We start from the raw sequence: 22,930 nt of genomic DNA on the forward strand, positions 1-22,930 counted from the left end.
GAGGGACCCATCCTGAGACATCAAGTAATTTTCAGGTTCAAGCAACGGACATTACAAATGGACTTCAGGAATAAGCTTTTTTCTTTTAACATGGGGTCCTGCTCTCACCAAGAGTTGGTGAATCCTAAAGAGCGGAGCAGGTCTTTTCTGATATCTGCTAGTTAATCATCCTAAGCACGCAGGAAAGCAGCAAGCCCCAGGCTCGCTCTTTCAGCAGTGGAGGCTGTGAGCCTTGACCACCTTCTGCATCTTTTGATCCTTCCGTTTCAGCTGTACTTCCCACTCGGTTTCCCACAGTGACACGGATGCGGGCTAACTCGCTCTCTCCGTGGACATGTGTGCTTTGAGTCTGGCTAACTCTGCAGACTGAGAGACATTCTGGAAGAGCCCGAGGATAGGAGGAGCCCTCCTCCAGTAGGAACTCCCCCCGCCCTCGGCCCAACCTGCGCCACACCCACCCCCCCCCGCCGCCCCCCGCCCCAGCTCCAGAAAGCCTCTCAGTTGTACTTAAATGGGCCTTCCATAGGAGCCCTGCGGAAACACACATTTTAGCAAGCATTTAAGAGGAGGCTCAATGGACAGACTTTTTATGTTATTTTTAACTAATGATTCATTCCCTTCAGTGATTCAGCCTTTCTTTGACTGTGAACTTGAAACATGAGAGAGACTTCTGATAAGGCTTCTGAAAAGTCATAATGCTTTCCAGAAACTGAGTCTTCAGTAGAAATCCCTCTGTATTTCTGCCATTTAGATTCTCTATTTTGCAGATAAACTAGCTTTTTGCTGTGTCTGTGTAGGCTGTGGCAGAAAAGATCGGAAACTGAGAAAAAGTTCAAAGACCCATCAGTGTCATCTTCAAAATCTCCCTTTCCTCAAGTGTCCTGAAACACGCCTGTCCTCTCTATCCCCCCCACCCCCGAACATTTTCTCTGTAGCTGACACTATTATGCCAATAATTTTCAGTAGCACCGGGGATCCCAATCAGTATAATTCAGAATCAGGATCCAATTTCACACCTGTGTTTGGTCCACCATAGCTTTTTTGGGTTTGGTTTCATTCTAGCTGAGGCTAACTTATTTTCTTTCCAATAAAATAAAATTGAAACAGCAAAGCCAGGGGCACCTGGGAGGTTCAGTCGGTTAAGCGCTGGGCTCTTGGTTTCCATTCAGGTCATGATCTTATGGTCCTGAGATCAACCCTGAGTCAGGCTCCACGCTGGGGTAGGAATCAGCATGGGATTCTTTCTCTCTCTCCTCTCCCTCTGCCCCTTCCCACCTGCTGTGCATTCTGTATCTCCCTGTCTCTCTATCCATCCCTAAATATACATAAATTTTGAAAAATGAAAAAAAATATTAATAATAAAAAATCCTTGTTCTTTCATTGCTAAGCCTAATGGCAGTACCCTCTCCTACTCAATGAAACCAGGAAACTCAAAGTCAAACTTGACTCTCCAATTGGACGCTATGGAAATTGTCAGTCATGAAGTCACTGCTTTGATACTGTTCCAGCAAATTTTCCAATTTTTCCTAACCATATATATATTGAAAAAGAATTATTTCCTGCCCCCCATCAAAAGCTGACACTGGGGGGCTCACTATTTGAGAGCGGACTACTTTTCACCATTATTACTCAGCTGACCCTGGAAATAAAACCTGTGTTCTGCCCAAGTCTTGCGGGCTCCTGTGGTGCTGGGCTGGGTTCTGCCTTGTACTAAGGAAGCTCTGACTTTGAATATCAGCCCTGTCATTTTCTGCCTACTCAAGGCTGGATAGGGTTTTGGAATAACTTGTTTTCAATTTCTCTCTAAAATGGGGATAGACTGATACCTCAGAGGGTGGTTCCAAGGGGTAAAATATACCAAGCGCCTAAAACATACCCATTAACATATCCCCCAGCAATTTAATTCTTTATCCCACTTTCTTTAAAGGTTTATGTATTTATTTGACAGACACATCACAAATAGGCAGAGAGGCAGGCGGAGAGAGAGAAAAGGAAGCCGACTTCCTGCTGAGCAGAGAGCCGGATGCCGGGCTCGGTCCCAGGACTCTCAATTCCAGGACCCTGGGATCATGACCTGGCCTGAAGGCAGAGGCTTTAACCCACTGAGCCATTCAGGCACCCCAACCCCTTTTTCAAATGACCTCTTCCATCCCTCTCCTGGAAGGCGGACCTAATCGATTTTGCCATCGCCATGCTGAGAAACCAGAAGCCCCAACAGCTCTGTACCATCCACCTTACACAAACTTCATGGGGGAGGTCACACTATTTCCCTAGCTGAGTGTTTCCCAAAGAGGGTTCTGTGACCATAGTTTGGTCTGTGAGTCACTCTCAGAAAGAAGGTGCCATGGGAAATAAATGCTCATTGTTGTAGCTTTATCTTGAGAAATTATAATACACACTAGCTCAGGAAAGCCCCTTGTGTAAAACAGCTTTTGTTGGCCTTACTCATTTCAACTCCCTCGCACTCACTTAGCAATAGTTCCGATTTGGAAGAAGTTTGAAGTTTGAATTGGAGGAAGTACATTCTAAGCTAATATAGAACATCTGCCTTTACATGCCATGCATATGGCACGGAAGTCCGATCTAGAAACAGGTTACCAGGTAAGGCATGGTAAATGCACGGGGTACTAGAGACCCATAGATGATCCCACTCTAGGGAGCTCCGTTACTGCCCCATTCCTCCTAAGGAGACATTTCTCTCTGCATCCAAACTCCGCTTTCTAGAACAGCTGATATTAACCAGACTGCGGCAGAAATAAACTGGATTTAAAAACACGTGGACCCGTTTGGCGGAACGAACAGGAGCAAAGGACGAGGCTGCCCCCTAGTGGGGAGCCCACAAAGAGCAGCGACGCTTCCAGTCGGTTTACACTTCAGGTTAAGGAACTGAAGTGTTCCTGCCTTTCCAGCTCCAAGGACTCCCCCAAGCTAGAGAGCCACTGGTGAGGAAAGTGGGTGCAGAGTCTTCTACCACTACGAGGCGGTGTGTTGGGGGGGGCGTTGAGTTAAAAAAGAACAAGCGAACCCGGTGTTCCCCCAACCTCCCTACCCTATGTAGCACCTGGTTAAATCCAGATTCCGGGTCCTCGCTGCGGAGATTTTGATTCAGCAGGTCGGGAGTGGAGGCCTGGGGTCTGGGTTTCCAACCAGTGTGATTCTGAGTTGAGAAGCAACTTTCTGTTTCCGGTCCCCAGGAAAGGCCCAGCTCTTGAGGGTCAAAGGAAGTCAGTAGCTTTATTCCCTTGGCGACTCCTGGCAGCCACTGCCCAACCCTCCCACCTGCAGCGGATCAGCCCCTCCGCAGGCGGTTTCCATGGCGACCCAAACCGCGCAGCGTGCTGCTTGCTTAAGATCCAACCCGGTTCACCTGTCTGTCCCAGCGCCCACCACACTACGGAGGAGAGTCGGGTCCAGGACAGTCAGGCTAAGAAGCATCTTATTATTATTGCCACTACTATTATTATTGATTTGAGTATTTTTGTGCCTTATTTAAAATAAGCTTTAAGAATTTTTGTTTGTTTGTTTTTGTTGGGGGGTGGGTTGGGGTTGAAGAGGAATACACGCTTTCCTAGTAGCTTTATGTAGCATTTTTACCTTCAGTTCAAATGCTTGGGACAGATTGACACACACACCACCACCCCCCACCCCCCCACCCCGGCTGTGAGAATCTGGGATTTCTACTTGCCTTAGCGATTTACCTTTGCATGGTCTTCCTGTGATGCACGAGGGCACTCAGGCCTGTGGCTTATGCATTTGTGCCAGTAAGCGGCCACACCAAGGAGATTTCCAGAACCTGGACTTTTTGTCCCTTTCAGTCCTGCCTTTCTTTTCAAGGGCTGCTGCTTCAGCTGAACCAGATGGAGGTCAGGTTCTCAGGGGGTAAAGTGGGAATGAAAACTGTGCGATCAGATACATCTGGGTTGAGCCTGGTAATTCTAATCAATGAGCCCCAGCTCATTCCAGTCAGTTTCCTTTAGAAGAGGGCCATAGCCTCAAAAAGTGCTGGGTTTTCTGTTGTCAACTCTTAGGCTTGAGAAAACCCTTAAAATATGCCAAAGTATCTAGCTGGTATGTACATTTTAGCTAGTGGGTCCTCCTATCCTCCGGCTGGGGGATTGGGTGTCATCTCTTATTTTTGGTTTATTGATAAAAACCATTGGACCACTTCTGAAATGCTTCTTTAGGGCAGTTCGAGATACCTGGAGACTACATGGAAATCTAGGTATCTCAGGAAACCAGTAGATTTATAGAGTAAGTGCCTCAGAGGAGAAGTGGGGAACTCCAAGAAGTGTTGCTTTTTCCTTTTCTCAGTAACCCAGTGGGGAATTATTATCTCCGGCTTAGCAAAGATGAGAATAAGGGAAAGGCAGGGCTAGATAGGAAGAGACTAGGTAGAGGGTAGGTAACTAGGGTCAAGCAGAGGGTAAGTAACCTGGCTCACAGAAATCCCAGATGTTGAGAAATGTTATAGACAAGATATTAACCAGAAAGAAGGGAACATAACATCTACTTTGTTTGTCCTTAATGTTATAGATCAGATATTTACCAAGTTCCTTGGTCCATTTTCTACAAAAGACTGACCATAAAAACCCTTAGGGGCAACCCATTTGGGACTCCTGTCACTCTAGAGAGCTCCTTTCCTTTGAGTTCTTATCTTCACTTAGGAAACTTTCACTTCACTTCATTCTTTTTTTCCCCCTGAGAATCATTCTTTAACTCCATGAGACCAGAACCCTGCAACAAAAGGGAGGCACAGAGAATTTCAGAAACTTGCCCAGTGGTGGAGTCCAGAATTAAATCCACTTGGGGTCTAGCTTATGAGCTCACACTCAGTACTCTAAATTTAAGTTCATTTTCTTTGGCCATAATGGAGCTTTATTCAAGCCCCAGCCCCTCATTAATTTAAGCAAATTCATCCACTCATTTAACGGTGAGCTGTTTCATTGTTGTCTCCACCCCTTCACTGTAGTTCTATGGGGACAGAGACAACCACATCCATTCTGTCCTACAGAAGTCTCCCAGGAACGTTTGACAAATGAATAAACAAAAAAGAGAAAAAGTGCTTCAGAGTTTTTGCATTTGTTGTATAAATTAAGAGGAACAGGAAGCACAACTGAGCTTTAAAATTATTTCTTCTGGCCCAGGAATCTGGAGTAAATATCCCCATTTATTTCTACACCATGAGATAGGGAGGGAACTGTTTTTCTACCTTTTTTTTTTTTTTAAATGAATGAAGAAACTAGGGCTAAGAGGCACTGATCACTTATGGAGCTAGAATTTAAACTATGGATTTTTTGCAAGAATCCCAAATCCACAATTTTCCCACATACCACATTGCCTGCTGGAACATCTAGAATGATGTAGTAGTGGCTAAGGAGAAGGTAGAATTTTTTTTCTAAGTGACAACTGAAAAGTCAAAATTGGACTGTGATCGTGTTTTTCTTTATCCAGTCAATAAGCACATGAATGCTGAGAGGGAAAACATGTACATAAGAGCAAATGTGCTGTGGCCAAGAGAGCCTTTCCTTTACTGTTGTTTCACTTGGGTCCTGGCTTAGAGAATCCTTCAGCTTCCACATGAAAATGGGGGATGGGAATAGAAGCATTTTCTCTATCAGCTCCTTCCATCATAGGCTGGCCTGAGATGAAATTGCAGATTATTTAGTTTTATTTTAAACTAAGAAGATATTGTGTAAGCACAGAAACGGAGCAGTGGGTTCTGATGGATTTGTGGGGGAGACGGTTTGCTGTGGAGTCTATAGTGCCTTTAAAGTTTGTATTGTGTTTCCAGCTTTATCTTTCTGGAAGATTCTCTTGTGTGTTCTAATCATTTATCGGGGTACTCATGGTTTGGGTTGAGGTGAAGTCAAATTCCATTTCGGGTCTGTAACTGATACCCTTTCTACTTTTCCCAGCTGTTCATTTAATATGGTTAACATTTTTGTTTTCTTCTCTCCCATTTGATTGCCATTTCCTTTATTCCCCTCTGGTGGCTCTCTTAATGTTGCTAGTTTTTGTGCCAACCATCTCCTCCCTGCCTTTGCCTTACCTTGACTTCCTTCCGCTCTGCCTCCTGGGGCTTTGGGGATGACAGTCCATTAAACAATCCTGTTGGCTGCCTTGGAGAAAACCAGCATCCTCTTATGCCTGTAGATGGCACGTGTAAACTGCAGACTGCAGTCCGTGCAGGGTCTCGGCAGTAGGGCTGAGCTCTTGGAAGATTTCAATGGATTGCAGGAAACAAGATTGAAACAATGAAGCACTGGGGTATTGAAAGAAAGCTTGACATTTACCAAGGAATGAGAAACAGACCTATTAAGTAGACATCTGTTATCTGTGTAGACTACCACTGCAAGTTCTGCATCCTGCTCTGAAGTCATTTGCCAGCTGTGATTTTGAAACATTTGTTTTTTTTGTTTTTTTTTTTTTTTTTTTTTTTTTTTTAATTTTTTATTTTTTATAAACATATATTTTTATCCCCAGGGGTACAGGTCTGTGAATCACCAGGTTTACACACTTCACAGCACTGCACATACCCTCCCCAATGTCCATAATCCCACCCCCTTCTCCCAAACCCCTTCGGGCTACCCTCAGTTTGTTTTGTGAGATTAAGAGTCACTTATGGTTTGTCTCCCTCCCAATCCCATCTTGTTTCATTTATTCTTCTTCTACCCACTTAAGCGTGTTTTTTTTTTCTATTTGACTTCAGATGTTTTCTTTTTCATGGGCAGGCTGGCCTGTTTGTATTTGAATTAGTCACTTATCAATTCGGGCTATTCATTGTTTATGTCAGTGCAGAGCCAACTAAGTAATTAAGTTATTATCCAAGAGTTAAGAGCAAGAACTCTGACCCTTCCACTTATGAGCATTTGACCTTGGGCAATTTACTTGGCTTCTTTGTGCCTCTATTTTTAAAACATTAAGTGCTTTGTGTTAGCAATTATTGTTACTGTGATTATGTGGTGGCCCATGTTATAGGTATAGAGATAGACAGCCCATACACCTAAGGGTTTGGGTTTTTTTTTTCCTTTTAAGTTACTGGGTTTGGGATTTCTGATATAATCGACATATAATTTCCTGACAGTGGTGTTCATGCCATCATTGTTTATGGTCAAAAACCTGTGGAAAGAATCTACAGGTTCCCTTAAAACTCCCTACTGGAATCTGGGCTTCCAGAATCTACATGTTACCTTAAAACTCACCCACTACTGCCTGTGGGCATAGCTGTGGTCCTCCTCTCTCCAGATCTGAGTGTCTATCTCTAACAAGCACCATTGGCCTAGGCAAGAGCAAAGTCCTCTTAACCCACTGTGGCCCTAATAATGCTCAGTGTGCATCACAACAAAAATAAGGTCAATGTAAGGCAATACACAGGCTCATTTCCATAGTCCCAGTATCTCACTCCTTGTTGGGGTTAGTCCAGTGCTGCTAGGGCTTGTGGGGGCCAGCCTAGAATGAGTATTGTTAGGGTCAAGAAGACCTCAACCTAGGGAGGCGCAGAGGAACGACACCAAGGCAGCTCTTTCTGCAACAACACGGGCTTTATTGTTCCAGCATGCTGGGCTCTGCAACATACCTGAAGATCAGGCAGAGGCTGAGAGCCCTGATCAAAGGGAGCATATGGTTTTTATACATTTTTTAGACAAAGCCTCGGTACAAAGCCACAATCACAGTGACCTCTTTACACAGTTACAATTTCTGGTATGCTCTGCACAGTTTACAGTTTTCAGTTAGCCATATCTTATCGTCCGGGTGTAGCTGGGCGGCTGTGAAACTAGGACAAAACAGTTCTCTTCTTTGCTAACCACAAGCATAATTCAAGGACATCTCTTAAGCAGGGAAAGTGCTCAGGATGTAAGGCCTTGGGGGAATGGAGGAGAACACAAGGGGAAGGCCATGCTCCTACTTCTCTAGGTTCAACCTGCAAAGCAGCAGAGCAGTTACAGAAAAGCAAGTTAGCAGAAGCTTCACACAATTTAACTCTTTCAGCTCTGGATCTCTTCATTCCCCACTTCTTCTTGTGGGTATCTCTAACCTTAGAGTTTGTGAAGATCATCTGAGTGTAATGCTTCATATTGTTGCCTTATTACCATTAACTTGATCTGTCTTATTCTATCTTGTACAAAGGCTATCAACTTATTGAAAATACAGGGTCCTATAGTCAAAAGCAGGAGGAGAAAAAGTATGGGTCCCACAAGCGCTGACAAAAGAGTTGTCAGCCAAGGTGACTGAGAAAACCAAGATTCGAACCATCCTCTCTGAGCCTCTCTTTCTTGTTGGCGAGCCTCCAGGCCATGGATTCCTGGACCATTCCAGAGTGGTCTGCATAAAAGCAACATTCTTCTCCAAGAGCGGCGCATAGGCCACCCTCTTTCATAAACAGGAGATCTAAGTCCCTTCTATTCTGGAGGGCCACCTCAGCTAGGGAGGTCAGAGAGTCCTATAAGGCAGTGATAGAGGTTTCTAATGCCTTAAGGTCTTGATCAATGGCAGCCTGTAGGTGGGCAATTTGGCTGGAAGTATGCACCATGGAACCTACTCCCATTCCCACTCCTGCTGCAACCCCTAGGCCCATGAGACTAGCCAGAGAAATAGAAATAGGCTCTCTCTTATAGCGAGTGACCAGGGGCCTGAAATGGTCTTCAAAGCTGTCGGAGGAGTGGCATAGAATGCGGGGATATAGTTGTACCATCACACAGAAATGAGCAGAGGCATTGAAGATGCCAGTAGAGATGCAAGGGGTGAGCCCTGTGTCACAGGCCCACCATAGGCCAGAGCTAGGTGCCAGATAGGGATCAGAAGAATTAGAGTCCATGGTTTCAAATCTTGCAAGGCAGTAGGAGCGGTCCTGATGCAGGTTCCCTTGCCTCTCACCTCAGGGAGGGTCAACCCGGGTTTTGCATCCCAACTACAGGCCGTGGTGGAACTAATGGTTCCATTACTGGCTACACCTTCATAATAGGGAGGGGAAGCTGATAAGCAGAGCCAGCAGGAGGTCGTTAGCTCACTATGAGTAGCATTCAGGGCAGAATAGGCCCCCTTTATTAAGTAGAATAATGCTGGACCGGGGGGGAGACTGAGTAACGGGGGATGTTAGAGGGAATTGGGTTGAGGATGGTGAGGTGGGAGAAGAGGTCCCCGGAGCTAGAGTTCCCAAAGGGGGGCTGCCAGTTGTGGGCAGAGAGTGGGGCTCCGAAGGGGGTCCTGGCATTGGGGCTGGACGAGATGGTTTGAGAACTGGATTAGGACCTACTGGTTTAGGAGTCTCTATCGTCCGCAAGCGGATGGTAAACCATGGACCATCATCATAACCCTCTTTATATAACCGCAGTCCCCATGTCTTTCCTTTATACCATTGAGTTAAAGTAGAAGGGTCTCTCCCAGCGGGTGTAAAGGTAATATTTAAGCCATTACACAGTGCCGACTTCTCACATCCTGATACTCCAGTCCAACAGGCTGGTATTGGATCCCTTTTGTTGTGATGGGTATTATTTCTCTGGACTTGGATCCAATCCCATGAGGATGAGGGTCACCAATAGGCATATCCTGTGTTCTCGCACCCCCAAACCTTACAGTAGAAAGATTCTGGACATTTTAGAACTTGGGCTCGCTTCCGCCCATCCTTAGGACAAACATAAAAATCTAGGGAGCTAAGTGCACATCGGACCTGGGCAGTCGAGCACCCATAGTAGGGCTCCTTATCAAGAGGGTAAGGCATGCAAATGGGCATTTTATTCTGGTTTTCTTGGTCTGGTATGTCCCAGGTATCTAACCCCATGAATAACTGGCAAAGATCAGGGGTTAATGATGGCCACCACGCACCAGGGGTATGAGTCCTATGTATCTTCCATACGACCTGGCCCATAGGATTTGAAATCTCCCATGCCATTTGTTGGGGCGCATGGGGATTGCTATAAATCATTCGAAGTTGGCTGCACAGAGTTAGTGCTGCCAGGAGCGAAAGGACTGGCCCGAGAAACAGAGTCATGTTGTGGATTTTTTTTACGGGCCAGCTTGATGCGGAAGGGGGGTTGGTTGGGTGCCGATGGGCAGTCCACCGGTTTCCTGCGCTTGGAGTAGAGCCTGTAGACTGGTGAAGGTCGTCGGTGCCACCTGGTTGCCCAAGTCTGTTAGTCTCAGGAGGGGACAGGAGTGTGCCGCTCTGGTGTTGATCAGCAGGAGCAGGTCTGAGCTGACTAGCATGGATCCAGGCCACAATGCTGTCGACCTTGACAGCAGTTGGCGTGGTCAGCAGGATCAAGTAGGGTCACTTCCACCGAGGCTCAAGGCTGTGTACCTGGTGTCAGCGGACGTAGACCCAATCACCTACAGAATAAGAGTGGGGAGTAACAGTACCCGGTCGGTAGGCCTCTGATAGGCCCTTCCAGATATATTTCTGGATGGCCTCCAGAGCCTTAAGTCTGGGTATCAGCATGGCAGAGGAAGTAACAGAGGTCCCATATCCATGTTCAGTCATGTGTTTTAAAGGAGGGGGTCCCCCATAGAGGATTTCAAATGGGGTCAGGTTCCTCCTAGAGGGGGAAGGGGTATTACGCGCACTGAAAAGGGCATAAGGAAGGAGCACCCTCCAATCTTTCAAGCCAGTCTCTATAGCTAATTTGGTTAAGGTCTCTTTTATAGTTCTATTCATTCTTTCTACCTGCCCTGAACTCTGGGGTCTATAAGCACAATGCAGTTTCTAATTAAACCCCAAGACCCTGGCCAATCCCTGACTTACCTGGGCCACAAATGCAGGTCCATTACCAGATCCTATTACCTTAGGCAGCCCAAATCAGGGAAAGATCTCTTCTAGGATCTTCTTGGCCATGACCATGGCCGTCTCCTTCTTAGTGGGGAAGGCCTCGACCCATCCTGAAAAAGTGTCTATAAAGACTAGCAGATACTTATTTCCATATGTTGCTGGTGTTACCTCGGTGAAGTCTACTTCCCAGAAGATTCCAGGCCGGTTTTCCCGGTCCCTGGTTCCGGGGGAGCCGTCTGCTCGTTGCACGTTTGTCACTGTGCAGGCTTCGCAGGAGGAAACAATGTCTTGAGCCAGTTCCTTCGCCCTACCCGGAGGTAGGGACGGTAGATTTTGGTCCTTTAATAACTCCAGAAGCGAAATAGGAGTCAAGATGGCGGAGAAGTAGCAAGCTGAGACTGCTTCAGCTAGCCGGAGATCAGCTAGATAGCTTATCTAAAGATTGCAAACACCTGAAAATCCATCGGCAGATCGAAGAGAAGAAGAACAGCAATTCTGGAAACAGAAAATCAACCACTTTCTGAAAGGTAGGACCGGCGGAGAAGTGAATCCAAAGCGACGGGAAGATAGACCCCGGGGGGAGGGGCCGGCTCCCGGCAAGCGGCGGAGCAACCGCGCACAAAATCAGGACTTTTAAAAGTCTGTTCCGCTGAGGGACATCGCTCCAGAGGCTAAACCGGGGCGAAGCCCACGCGGGGTCAGCGTGGCCTCAGGACCCGCAGGGTCACAGAAGGATCGGGGGTGTCTGAGTGTCGCAGAGCTTGCGGGTATTGGAACGGGAAAGCCGGCTACAGAGACAGAGCTGACAGTAAGCTCGCAGCTCGGGGTTACCTTGAACCGGTCGCAGGCTCGGTGAGCTCGGAGCGCGGCCGGAGGTCAGGCAGACGGGAGTGACTGGGCGCTGTTCTCTGAGGGCGCACTGAGGAGTGGGGCCCTGGGCTCTCGGCTCCTCCGGGCCAGAGACCAGGAGGCCGCCATTTGTATTCCCGTCCTCTGGAACTCTACGGAAAGCGCTCAGGGAACAAAAGCTCCTGAAAGCAAACCCGAGCGGATTACTCACCCCGGCCCCGGGTAAGGGCGGTGTAATTCCGCCTGGGGCAAAGACACTTGAGAATCACTACAACAGGCCCCTCCCCCAGAAGATCAACAAGAAATCCAGCCGAGACCAAGTTCACCTACCAAGGAGTGCGGTTTTAATACCAAGGAGAGCAGCAGAATTCCAGAGGAGGAGAAAGCCAAGCACGGAACTCATGGCTTTTTTCCTGTGATTTTTTTTAGTCTTGCAGTTAATTTAATTTTTTCTTTTTCATTTTTTTTTTTTTTTTTTTTTTTTTTTCTCGCCTTCGGGTAAAATTTTTTTTTTTTTTTTAACTGTTACCTTTTTCTTTTTTAACGATTTTTTACTAGTTTATCTAATATATATATATATATTTTTTTTTTACATTTTTCTTAGGTGTTTTCTTTTTTTTTAAAATTCTTTTCTTTTATTTTTTTTTTTTTTTTTTTTTTTTTTTTTTTTTTTCTCTCTTCCTTTTTGAACCTCTTTTTATCCCCTTTCTCCCCACTCACGATTTTGGATTTCTTCTAATTTGGGTTAAAGCATATTTTCCTGGGGTTGTTGCCACCCTTTTAGTATTTTACTTGCCCCTTCATTTACTCTTATCTGGACAAAATGACAAGACGTAAAAATTCAACACAAAAAAAAGAACAAGAGGCAGTACCGAAGGCTAGGGACCTAATCAATACAGACATCGGTAATATGTCAGATCTAGAGTTCAGAATGACAATTCTCAAGGTTCTAGCCGGGCTCGAAAAAGGCATGGAAGATATTAGAGAAACCCTCTCGAGAGATATAAAAGCCCTTTCTGGAGAAATAAAAGAACTAAAATCTAACCAAGTTGAAATCAAAAAAGCTATTAATGAGGTGCAATCAAAAATGGAGGCTCTCACTGCTAGGATAAATGAGGCAGAAGAAAGAATTAGTGATATAGAAGACCAAATGACAGAGAATAAAGAAGCTGATCAAAAGAGGGACAAACAGCTACTGGACCACGAGGGGAGAATTCGAGAGATAAGTGACACCATAAGACGAAACAACATTAGAATAATTGGGATTCCAGAAGAAGAAGAAAGTGAGAGGGGAGCAGAAGGTATACTGGAGAGAATTATTGGGGAGAATTTTCCCCAATATGGCAAAGGGAACGAGCATCAAAATTCAGGAGGTTCAGAGAATGCCCCTCAAAATCAATAAGAATAGGCCCACACCCCGTCACCTAATAGTAAAATTTACAAGTCTCAATGACAAAGAGAAAATCCTGAAAGCAGCCCGGGAAAAGAAGTCTGTAACATACAATGGTAAAAATATTAGATTGGCAGCTGACTTATCCACAGAGACCTGGCAGGCCAGAAAGAGCTGGCATGATATTTTCAGAGCACTAAACGAGAAAAACATGCAGCCAAGAATACTATATCCAGCTAGGCTATCATTGAAAATAGAAGGAGAGATTAAAAGCTTCCAGGACAAACAACAACTGAAAGAATTTGCAAATACCAAACCAGCTCTACAGGAAATCTTGAAAGGGGTCCTCTAAGCAAAGAGAGAGCCTACAAGTGGGTAGATCAGAAAGGAACAGAGACCATATACAGTAACAGTCACCTTACAGGCAATACAATGGCACTAAATTCATATCTCTCAATAGTTACCCTGAATGTGAATGGGCTAAATGCCCCTGTCAAAAGACACAGGGTATCAGAATGGATAAAAAAAAACAAAACCCATCTATATGTTGCCTCCAAGAAAACACATTTTAAGCCCGAAGACACCTCCAGATTTAAAGTGAGGGGGTGGAAAAGAATTTACCATGCTAATGGACATCAGAAGAAAGCAGGAGTGGCAATCCTTATATCAGATCAATTAGATTTTAAGCCAAAGACTATAATAAGAGATGAGGAAGGACACTATATCATACTCAAAGGGTCTGTCCAACAAGAAGATTTAACAATTTTAAATATCTATGCGCCCAATGTGGGAGCAGCCAACTATATAAACCAATTAATAACAAAATCAAAGAAAAACACATCAACAATAATACAATGATAGTAGGGGACTTTAACACTCCCCTCACTGAAATGGACAGGTCATCCAAGCAAAAGATCAGCAAGGATATAAAGGCCTTAAATGACACACTGGACCAGATGGACATCACAGATATATTCAGAATATTTCATCCCAAAGCAACAGAATACACATTCTTCTCTAGTGCACATGGAACATTCTCCAGAATAGATCACATCCTCGGTCCTAAATCAGGACTCAACCGGTATCAAAAGATTGGGATCATTCCCTGCATATTTTCAGACCACAATGCTCTAAAGCTAGAACTCAACCACAAAAGGAAGTTTGGAAAGAACCCAAATACATGGAGACTAAACAGTATCCTTCTAAAGAATGAATGGGTCAACCGGGAAATTAAAGAAGAATTGAAAAAAATCATGGAAACAAATGATAATGAAAAACACAACGGTTCAAAATCTGTGGGACACAACAAAGGCAGTCCTGAGAGGAAAATATATAGCGGTACAAGCCTTTCTCAAGAAACAAGAAAGGTCTCAGGTACACAACCTAACCCTACACCTAAAGGAGCTGGAGAAAGAACAAGAAAGAAACCCTAAGCCCAGCAGGAGAAGAGAAATCATAAAGATCAGAGCAGAAATCAATGAAATAGAAACCAAAAAAACAATAGAACAAATCAACGAAACTAGGAGCTGGTTCTTTGAAAGAATTAATAAAATTGATAAACCCCTGGCCCGACTTATCAAAAAGAAAAGAGAAAGGACCCAAATAAATAAAATCATGAATGAAAGAGGAGAGATCACAACTAACACCAAAGAAATACAAACTATTATAAGAGCATACTATGAGCAACTCTACGGCAATAAATTTGACAATCTGGAAGAAATGGATGCATTCCTAGAAACATATAAACTACCACAACTGAACCAGAAAGAAATAGAAAGCCTGAACAGACCCATAACCAGTAAGGAGATTGAAACAGTCATTAAAAATCTCCAAACAAACAAAAGCCCAGGGCCAGACGGCTTCCCGGGGGAATTCTACCAAACATTTAAAGAAGAACTAATTCCTATTCTCCTGAAACTGTTCCAAAAAATAGAAATGGAAGGAAAACTTCCAAACTCATTTTATGAGGCCAGCATCACCTTGATCCCAAAACCAGACAAGGATCCCACCAAAAAAGAGAGCTATAGACCGATATCCTTGATGAACACAGATGCGAAAATACTCAACAAAATACTAGCCAATAGGATTCAACAGTACATTAAAAAGATTATTCACCACGACCAAGTGGGATTTATTCCAGGGCTGCAAGGTTGGTTCAACATCCGCAAATCAGTCAATGTGATACAACACATCAATAAAAGTAAGAACAAGAACCATATGATACTCTCAATAGATGCTGAAAAAGCATTTGACAAAGTACAACATCCCTTCCTGATCAAAACTCTTCAAAGTGTAGGGATAGAGGGCACATACCTCAATATCATCAAAGCCATCTATGAAAAACCCACCGCAAATATCATTCTCAATGGAGAAAAACTGAAAGCTTTTCCGCTAAGGTCAGGAACACGGCAGGGATGTCCATTATCACCACTGCTATTCAACATCGTACTAGAGGTCCTAGCCTCAGCAATCAGACAACAAAAGGAAATTAAAGGCATCCAAATCGGCAAAGAAGAAGTCAAATTATCACTCTTCGCAGATGATATGATACTATATGTGGAAAACCCAAAAGACTCCACTCCAAAACTGCTAGAACTTATACAGGAATTCAGTAAAGTGTCAGGATATAAAATCAATGCACAGAAATCAGTTGCATTTCTCTACACCAACAGCAAGACAGAAGAAAGAGATATTAAGGAGTCAATCCCATTTACAATTGCATCCAAAACCATAAGATACCTAGGAATAAACCTAACCAAAGACACACAGAATCTATACTCAGAAAACTATAAAGTACTCATGAAAGAAATTGAGGAAGACACAAAGAAATGGAAAAATGTTCCATGCTCCTGGATTGGAAGAATAAATATTGTGAAAATGTCTATGCTACCTAAAGCAATCTACACATTTAATGCAATTCCTATCAAAGTACCATCCATCTTTTTCAAAGAAATGGAACAAATAATTCTAAAATTTATATGGAACCAGAAAAGACCTCGAATAGCCAAAGGGATATTGAAAAAGAAAGCCAACGTTGGTGGCATCACAATTCCGGACTTCAGGCTCTATTACAAAGCTGTCATCATCAAGACAGCATGGTACTGGTACAAAAACAGACACATAGATCAATGGAACAGAATAGAGAGCCCAAAATAGACCCTCAAATCTATGGTCAACTAATCTTCGACAAAGCAGGAAAGAATGTCCAATGGAAAAAAAAAAAGACAGCCTTTTCAATAAATGGTGCTGGGAAAATTGGACAGCCACATGCAGAAAAATGAAATTGGACCATTTCCTTACACCACACACAAAAAATAGACTCAAAATGGATGAAGGACCTCAATGTACGAAAGGAATCCATCAAAATCCTTGAGGAGAACACGGGCAGCAACCTCTTCGACCTCTGCCGCAGCAACATCTTCCTAGGAACAACGCAAAAGGCAAGGGAAGCAAGGGAAAAAATGAACTACTGGGATTTCATCAAAATCAAAAGCTTTTGCACAGCAAAGGAAACAGTTAACAAAATCAAAAGACAACTGACAGAATGGGAGAAGATATTTGCAAACGACATATCAGATAAAGGACTAGTGTCCAGAATCTATAAAGAACTTAGCAAACTCAACACCCAAAGAACAAATAATCCAATCAAGAAATGGGCAGAAGACATGAACAGACATTTCTGCAAAGAAGACATCCAGATGGCCAACAGACACATGAAAAAGTGCTCCATATCACTCGGCATCAGGGAAATACAAATCAAAACCACAATGAGATATCACCTCACACCAGTCAGAATGGCTAAAATCAACAAGTCAGGAAATGACAGATGCTGGCGAGGATGCGGAGAAAGGGGAACCCTCCTACACTGTTGGTGGGAATGCAAGCTGGTGCAGCCACTCTGGAAAACAGCATGGAGGTTCCTCAAAATGTTGAAAATAGAACTGCCCTATGACCCAGCAATTGCACTATTGGGTATTTACCCTAAAGATACAAATGTAGTGATCCAAAGGGACACTTGCACCCGAATGTTTATAGCAGCAATGTCCACAATAGCCAAACTATGGAAAGAACCTAGATGTCCATCAACAGATGAATGGATCAAGAAGATGTGGTATATATACACAATGGAATACTATGCAGCCATCAAAAGAAATGAAATCTTGCCATTTGCAACAACATGGATGGAACTAGAGCGTATCATGCTTAGCGAAATAAGTCAAGCAGAGAAAGACAACTATCATATGATCTCCCTGATATGAGGAAGTGGTGATGCAACATGGAGGCTTAAGTGGGTAGAAGAATAAATGAAACAAGATGGGATTGGGAGGGAGACAAACCATAAGTGACTCTTAATCTCACAACAAACTGAGGGTTGCTGGGGGGAGGGGGTTTGGGAGAAGGGGGTGGGATTATGGACATTGGGGAGGGTATGTGATTTGGTGAGTGCTGTGAAGTGTGTAAACCTGGTGATTCACAGACCTGTACCCCTGGGGATAAAAATATATGTTTATAAAAAATAAAAAATTAAAAATAAAAAAAAAAAAAAAAATAACTCCAGAAGCACTCTGGTACCTAGATGGGTGAGGCTGTGGGTGAAAAGTAAAAATTCATTTACCTTTTCCTCCAGGGTCTCCAGCTCAGTGACTTCTTCCAATGTAGTCAGGATGTTTGCTACCGGGGGGTCACGCAGGGCGGCCGCTCTTGCTTCTTCGTGTGCGCGACGGTTGCCCTGGGCAACTGGGTCTTCACCTTTTTGATGTCCAGGGCAGGGTATGATGGCCATCTCCTTTGGGAGATGGATAGCCTCAAGGAGATCTATAATCTCCCGTTTGTTCTTGATTTCTTTCCAGTGGAGGTGAGAAGCCCCCGCTGCCGGTAGATGGCACCATGTACATGAGCAGTGGCAAAGGCATAGCGGCAGATATTAGCCTGCTGGCCCGTCACCAGGCGCAAGGCTTGGGTTAGAGCAATAAGTTCTGTTTTCTGAGCAGAAGTTCCAGGAGTTAAGGGTGCTGACCAAACCACAGTTCGAGGCCCAACCACCGCCGCCCCTGCCCGTTGCTCCCCTTGTTGTAGGAAGCTGCTCCCGTCCGTGAACAAAGTTACATCAGCATGGGGCAGGGGTCTGTCCTGGAGGTCTGGCCTCTCGCGCCTGTTTCTTCAGCCAGGATATCCTGGCAGGAATGGATTACTGGGTCATCCGTCTCCTCTGGCAGCAGGGTGGCGGGATTAAGGAGCACAGGATTGCCAAAAGAGATGTGGTCTTTGTCTCACAGGAGTCTCTGATAGTGGGTTATGTGAGCATTGGAGAGCCAGCGGTCTGGGGGTTGCCGGATCACACTTTCCAAAGTGTGAGGGGCAGTAAGAATGATTTTCTGTCCCAAAGTCAATTTGTCAGCATCCCTGACAAGTAAAGCTGCGGCGGCTATGACTTTCAGGCGCCTTGGTCATCCGCCAGCAACAGGATCCAATCTTTTGGATAGTTAGGCTACGGGGCGCTTCCAGGGGCCCAAGGATTGGGTCAGTACTCGTCTTGCCACCCCGTTTCTTTCTTCCAAGTACAAGGTGAAGGGTTTTTCTACATCTGGTAAGGCCAAGTCGGGGGCTGAAAGCAGTGCCCGCTTTATCCCATCAAAAGCCTCTTGTTGTTCCTTCCCCCATTCATAGGGGGCCTCATTTTTTTTTTTTAAGATTTTATTTATTTATTTGACAGAGAGAAATCACAAGTAGACGGAGAGGCAGGCAGAGAGAGAGAGAGAAGCAGGCTCCCTGCTGAGCAGAGAGCCCGAAGCGGGACTCGATCCCAGGACCCCGAGATCATGACCCGAGCCGAAGGCAGCGGCTTAACCCACTGAGCCACCCAGGCGCCCCGGGGGCCTCATTTTTGGTGAGGGGATAAAGCGGGGCAGCTAAGGAAGCGAAGCCAGGTATCCATAAGCGACAGAAGCCTGCCATCCCTAGGAACTCCCTTAGTTGCCTTCTAGTCTGAGGAGGCGGAATTTGCGTCCGTGAGCCACCTTTTACCTTCCTTGATCTTATAGCCTAGAAACATCACTTCTAACTGGCAGAGTTGAGCCTTTTTGGCAGAGGCTCGATATCCCAGGGTAGCCAGAGCCCTTAACAGGGCTTTAGTCCCATGGAGACACTCCTGCTGGGTCTCAGCAGCCAGTAGGAGGTCATCCACATACTGCAAAAGAGTCAAGGTGGGATGTGTCTCTCTGGAAGGATTTCAAGTCCTTATGCAAGGCTTCATCAAACAGGGTGGGAGAATTTCTAAAACCCTGGGGAAGCCGCGTCCAGGTGAGTTGACCCGAAATTCCAGCATCAGGATCGGTCCACTCAAAAGCAAAAATGTGTTAGCTGTCAGGATGCAGCCACAAACAGAAGAAGGCATCTTTTAAGTCTAGCACAGTGTACCAGACTCGGGAGGGACTTAGCGTGCTGAGGAGATTATATGGGTTTGGCACCGTAGGGTGTATTATCTCCACCCAAGCATTCACTTCCCTTAGGTCTTCCACAGGGCCATAGTCACTAGTTCCAGGTTTCTTTACAGGGAGTAAGGGAGTGTTCCAGGCTGACTGGCAGGGCACTAAGACTCCTTGTTGAAGGAGCTTGGTGATGTGAGGGCGGATGCCCTCTCAAGCTTCCTTACTCATTGGGTATTATTTTACCTGGATAGGGGTGGCAGAGGTCTTAAGTGCCACCACTACAGGGGGTTGGGCAGTTGCTAAACCCAATCCCACCGTTTCAGCCCAAGCCTCAGGGAAGTCCTGTAGCCATCCTTCCAAATCCGGGAGGTGGTCCGTAGGGTTGGGCCCTTCAAACAGCTTGTACTCATCTTCTAGGGTGACAGTCAGGGTATTGACTACAGGCGGAGATAGTGGAGGGGAAACATCCTTATCCGAATGGCGTAGGCCCACAATGGGGTTTAAAAAAAATCAATCAAAGGCCCGGAATCAGTGAAGGTAATCCTGGCTAGCAATTTGGTCAGCAAGTCTCTCCCCAGCAGGCAGGGCATTCAGAGAACACCAAAAAGGAGTGGTGCACCCTCCCGTTCCCTAAATCCACCATCCGCTTGGTGGTCCAGGGGCGGTACCTGCTCCCCTTCGCCCCCCCTGACAAGGGCCCGTTTGGATGAGAGGGGCCCTAGGGCCTGCTGCAAGACTGAATAAACAGCTCCAGTATCGACCTCAAAATCGATAGGAGTCCCCTCCACCAGAAATTATACCCAAGCCCCGTCCCCCCTAATCATCATCTTCAAGAGCCAGGAGGTTGGTAGTGCGGGGTGGTGGCTTGTTCTTCTTTTTAGGACATTCCTTAGCCCAGTGTCCACGCTCTTTACAGTAGGCACACTGGTCTGAGGCCAAGTTCGGGCGTCGCCTAGGAGAGTGGCCCAGGTTCCTTATCTTTCCTGAAGTCTTAGTATCTGATTTTCTACCAGTTTCTACCACTGCGGCCAGGATCTTAGTCAACTCTTTGTTCCTTCTTTTATCCCTTTCTTTTTCCTTTTCCTCTCTTTCTCTCTCCTTCCTTTCTTCTTTCTCCTCCTCTGTTTCCCTTTTATTAAAAATTTTGTTAGCTTCTCTGACCAAATCTCTAATAGTTAAGTCTTGTAATCTCTCCAGCCTCTGCAGCTTCCTTCTTATGTCTAGTGCAGACTGCCCAATGAAAGCCATGGCTATTGACGCCTGCTGTTCCTCCGACTGAGGGTCAACGGGAGTATACCTCCGGTAGGCATCAAGAAGCCTTTCTAGAAATAGAGAGGGGCTTTCAGTAGGGCCCTGGATCACACCTCTTACCTTAGCTAAATTAGTGGACTTTCGGCTCGCTTCCCTGAGACCTGCCGCTAGAGTCTGGTGATAGATTTCGAGGTATCTCCTACCTTCAGGCAGATTAGGATCCCAGTCAGGGTGCATCAGAGGTGAATATTCATCAATCAGATTAGGAAGCTGTGTAGGTTGCCCGCCGGGGCCAGGCACATTCTTTCGGGCATTCAGGAGGACATTCTCCTTCTCCTCAGAGGTGAGGAGGACCGAGAACAGCTGCTGGCAGCCGTCCCATGTGGGCTGATGGGAGTTCAGTAGAGAGGTAATTAGATCTGTTATGCGGGCAGGGTCCTCAGAGAAAGGAGGGTTATTATTTTTCCAGTTATAGAGATCAGAGGAGGAGAAAGGCCAGTACTGGAGGGCCGGCATGTGGCCCCCTTGCCCATTTGGAATGTCTGGGCCATATGGTCTGAGCAGGAGCACGACTGCCTCCGCCTCAGGACCTTGATCATTATCAGCCCGGGCCGTGCAGCTACGGGTGCCATGGGCTGGTCTGGAAGGAGAGACGGAGTCAGGCACCAGTGCAGAGGTGGCGGAAGGCGGATCAGAAGGCACCGGTCCCGGTTGAGGAGGAATATGAGGAGGTAGGGGCTGTGGACCAGGTACTGGAGGGTAAGGAGGGGGAGCTTCAAAGAGGAGAAGGTCCTGTGAGTCTGGAAGTACAGGGGGCTTGAAGAGACTTTACAGGGGAGTTGGAGTGGGTCCGGCCGGGGGGATGGGCACTGTTAGAGCAAGGACCATCGGATTTGCAGGCAAAAGGGACAAAGGAAGTGGGAGATTAGGAGCAGGTGGCAGAAAAGGCTTAACCCAAGAGGGAGGATTTTCGCAGAGATCCTGCCACACCAAGATATAAGGCTCCTGGTCCGGATGTCCCTCGGGTCGGGGCCGGTAGATGACGCTTTTGACCTGCAAAATCAGGGAAAGATGGAAAGACCCCTCGGGGGGCCAGTTGACCTTGAAAGATGGCCATTCAGCGGCACAGAGAGTCTGCCATTTAGTTTTCTTTATAGAGAGAGAGAGATTATGAGCCCTAGCCTGAACCTCTGACCAATGGGCTAGGGTTAGGGACAGGGGAGTTGATGTGTTTTGTCCCATCTCGAAGTACAGGAAGATTCCTGTGGTCACCAAACCTAGAAGAAAGCAGGACACAAGTGCTTGTCCCCACTGGGACCATAGGAGAGATGAAAAATAAAATAGTGGCCTATGATAGTGTTTTCTGGGATATAGCAGATGTGGATCCTCTGGATCTACCCGATAGGAGGCCACCAGGCGTCCCTGGCCCTCCTTCACCTCCGGGGCGTCCCCCAGGGTTGCAACCGGTGTCTCCCAGACACGTCTGTCAGACACTGAAGGTTGCCCAGATATCACCAGAAATCACAAGAAAACAGAATCAGACTAACATGTGCACATGACTATCGGTACCCAAAGAGGAATAGGTGCCGTAGACTTACCCAAAGAGTAAGTTGGGGCCGTCCTGTCTGGCGTCCCGTTGGCTGGGTCAAATCTCGGTGGAACCTCCAAATGTTAGGGTCGAGAAGACCTCAACCTAGGGAGGCGCAGAGGAACGACACCAAGGCAGCTCTTTCTGCAACAACACGGGCTTTATTGTTCCAGCATGCTGGGGCTCTGCAACATACCTGAAGATCAGGCAGAGGCTGAGAGCCCTAATCAAAGGGAGCATATGGTTTTTATACATTTTTTAGACAAAGGCTCGGTACAAAGCCACAATCACAGTGACCTCTTTACACAGTTACAATTTCTGGTATGCTCTGCACAGTTTACATTTTTCAGTTAGCCATATCTTATCGTCTGGGTGTAGCTGGGCGGCTGTGAAACTAGGACAAAACAGTTCTCTTCTTTGTTAACCACAAGCATAAATCAAGGACATCTCTTAAGCAGGGAACGTGCTTAGGATGTGGGGCCTGGGGGGAATGGAGGGGAACACAAGGGGAAGGCCATGCTCCTACTTCTCAAGGTACAACCCGCAAAGCAGCAGAGCAGTTACAGAAAAGCAAGTTAGCAGAAGCTTCACACAATTTAACTCTTTCAGCTCTGGATCTCTTCAGTATGTTCTTGACTTCTAAAGAGAATGTAGAGGGGTGA

At 45.8% G+C, this 22,930-nt stretch overlaps 1 long non-coding RNA gene and 1 pseudogene across 1 annotated transcript; both read right to left on the bottom strand.

Moving 5' to 3' along the window:
- Positions 1-4,695: 4,695 nt before the first annotated feature.
- Positions 4,696-6,287, bottom strand: LOC123394191. The gene is made up of 2 exons (XR_006608948.1): positions 6,050-6,287; positions 4,696-4,734 (listed from the first exon to the last, which is right to left on the bottom strand). It is a non-coding gene; the product is annotated as an uncharacterized LOC123394191 (long non-coding RNA).
- Positions 6,288-8,440: 2,153 nt separating this feature from the next.
- On the bottom strand, positions 8,441-22,523 carry LOC106004542 (annotated as a pseudogene).
- Between the last annotated feature and the right edge of the window lie 407 nt (positions 22,524-22,930).

This window comes from Mustela putorius, unplaced genomic scaffold, assembly GCF_011764305.1.
Source record: "Mustela putorius furo isolate JIRA1106 unplaced genomic scaffold, ASM1176430v1.1 tig00001796_pilon_pilon_pilon, whole genome shotgun sequence".
In the NCBI taxonomy this organism is placed as follows: Eukaryota; Metazoa; Chordata; class Mammalia; order Carnivora; family Mustelidae; genus Mustela; species Mustela putorius.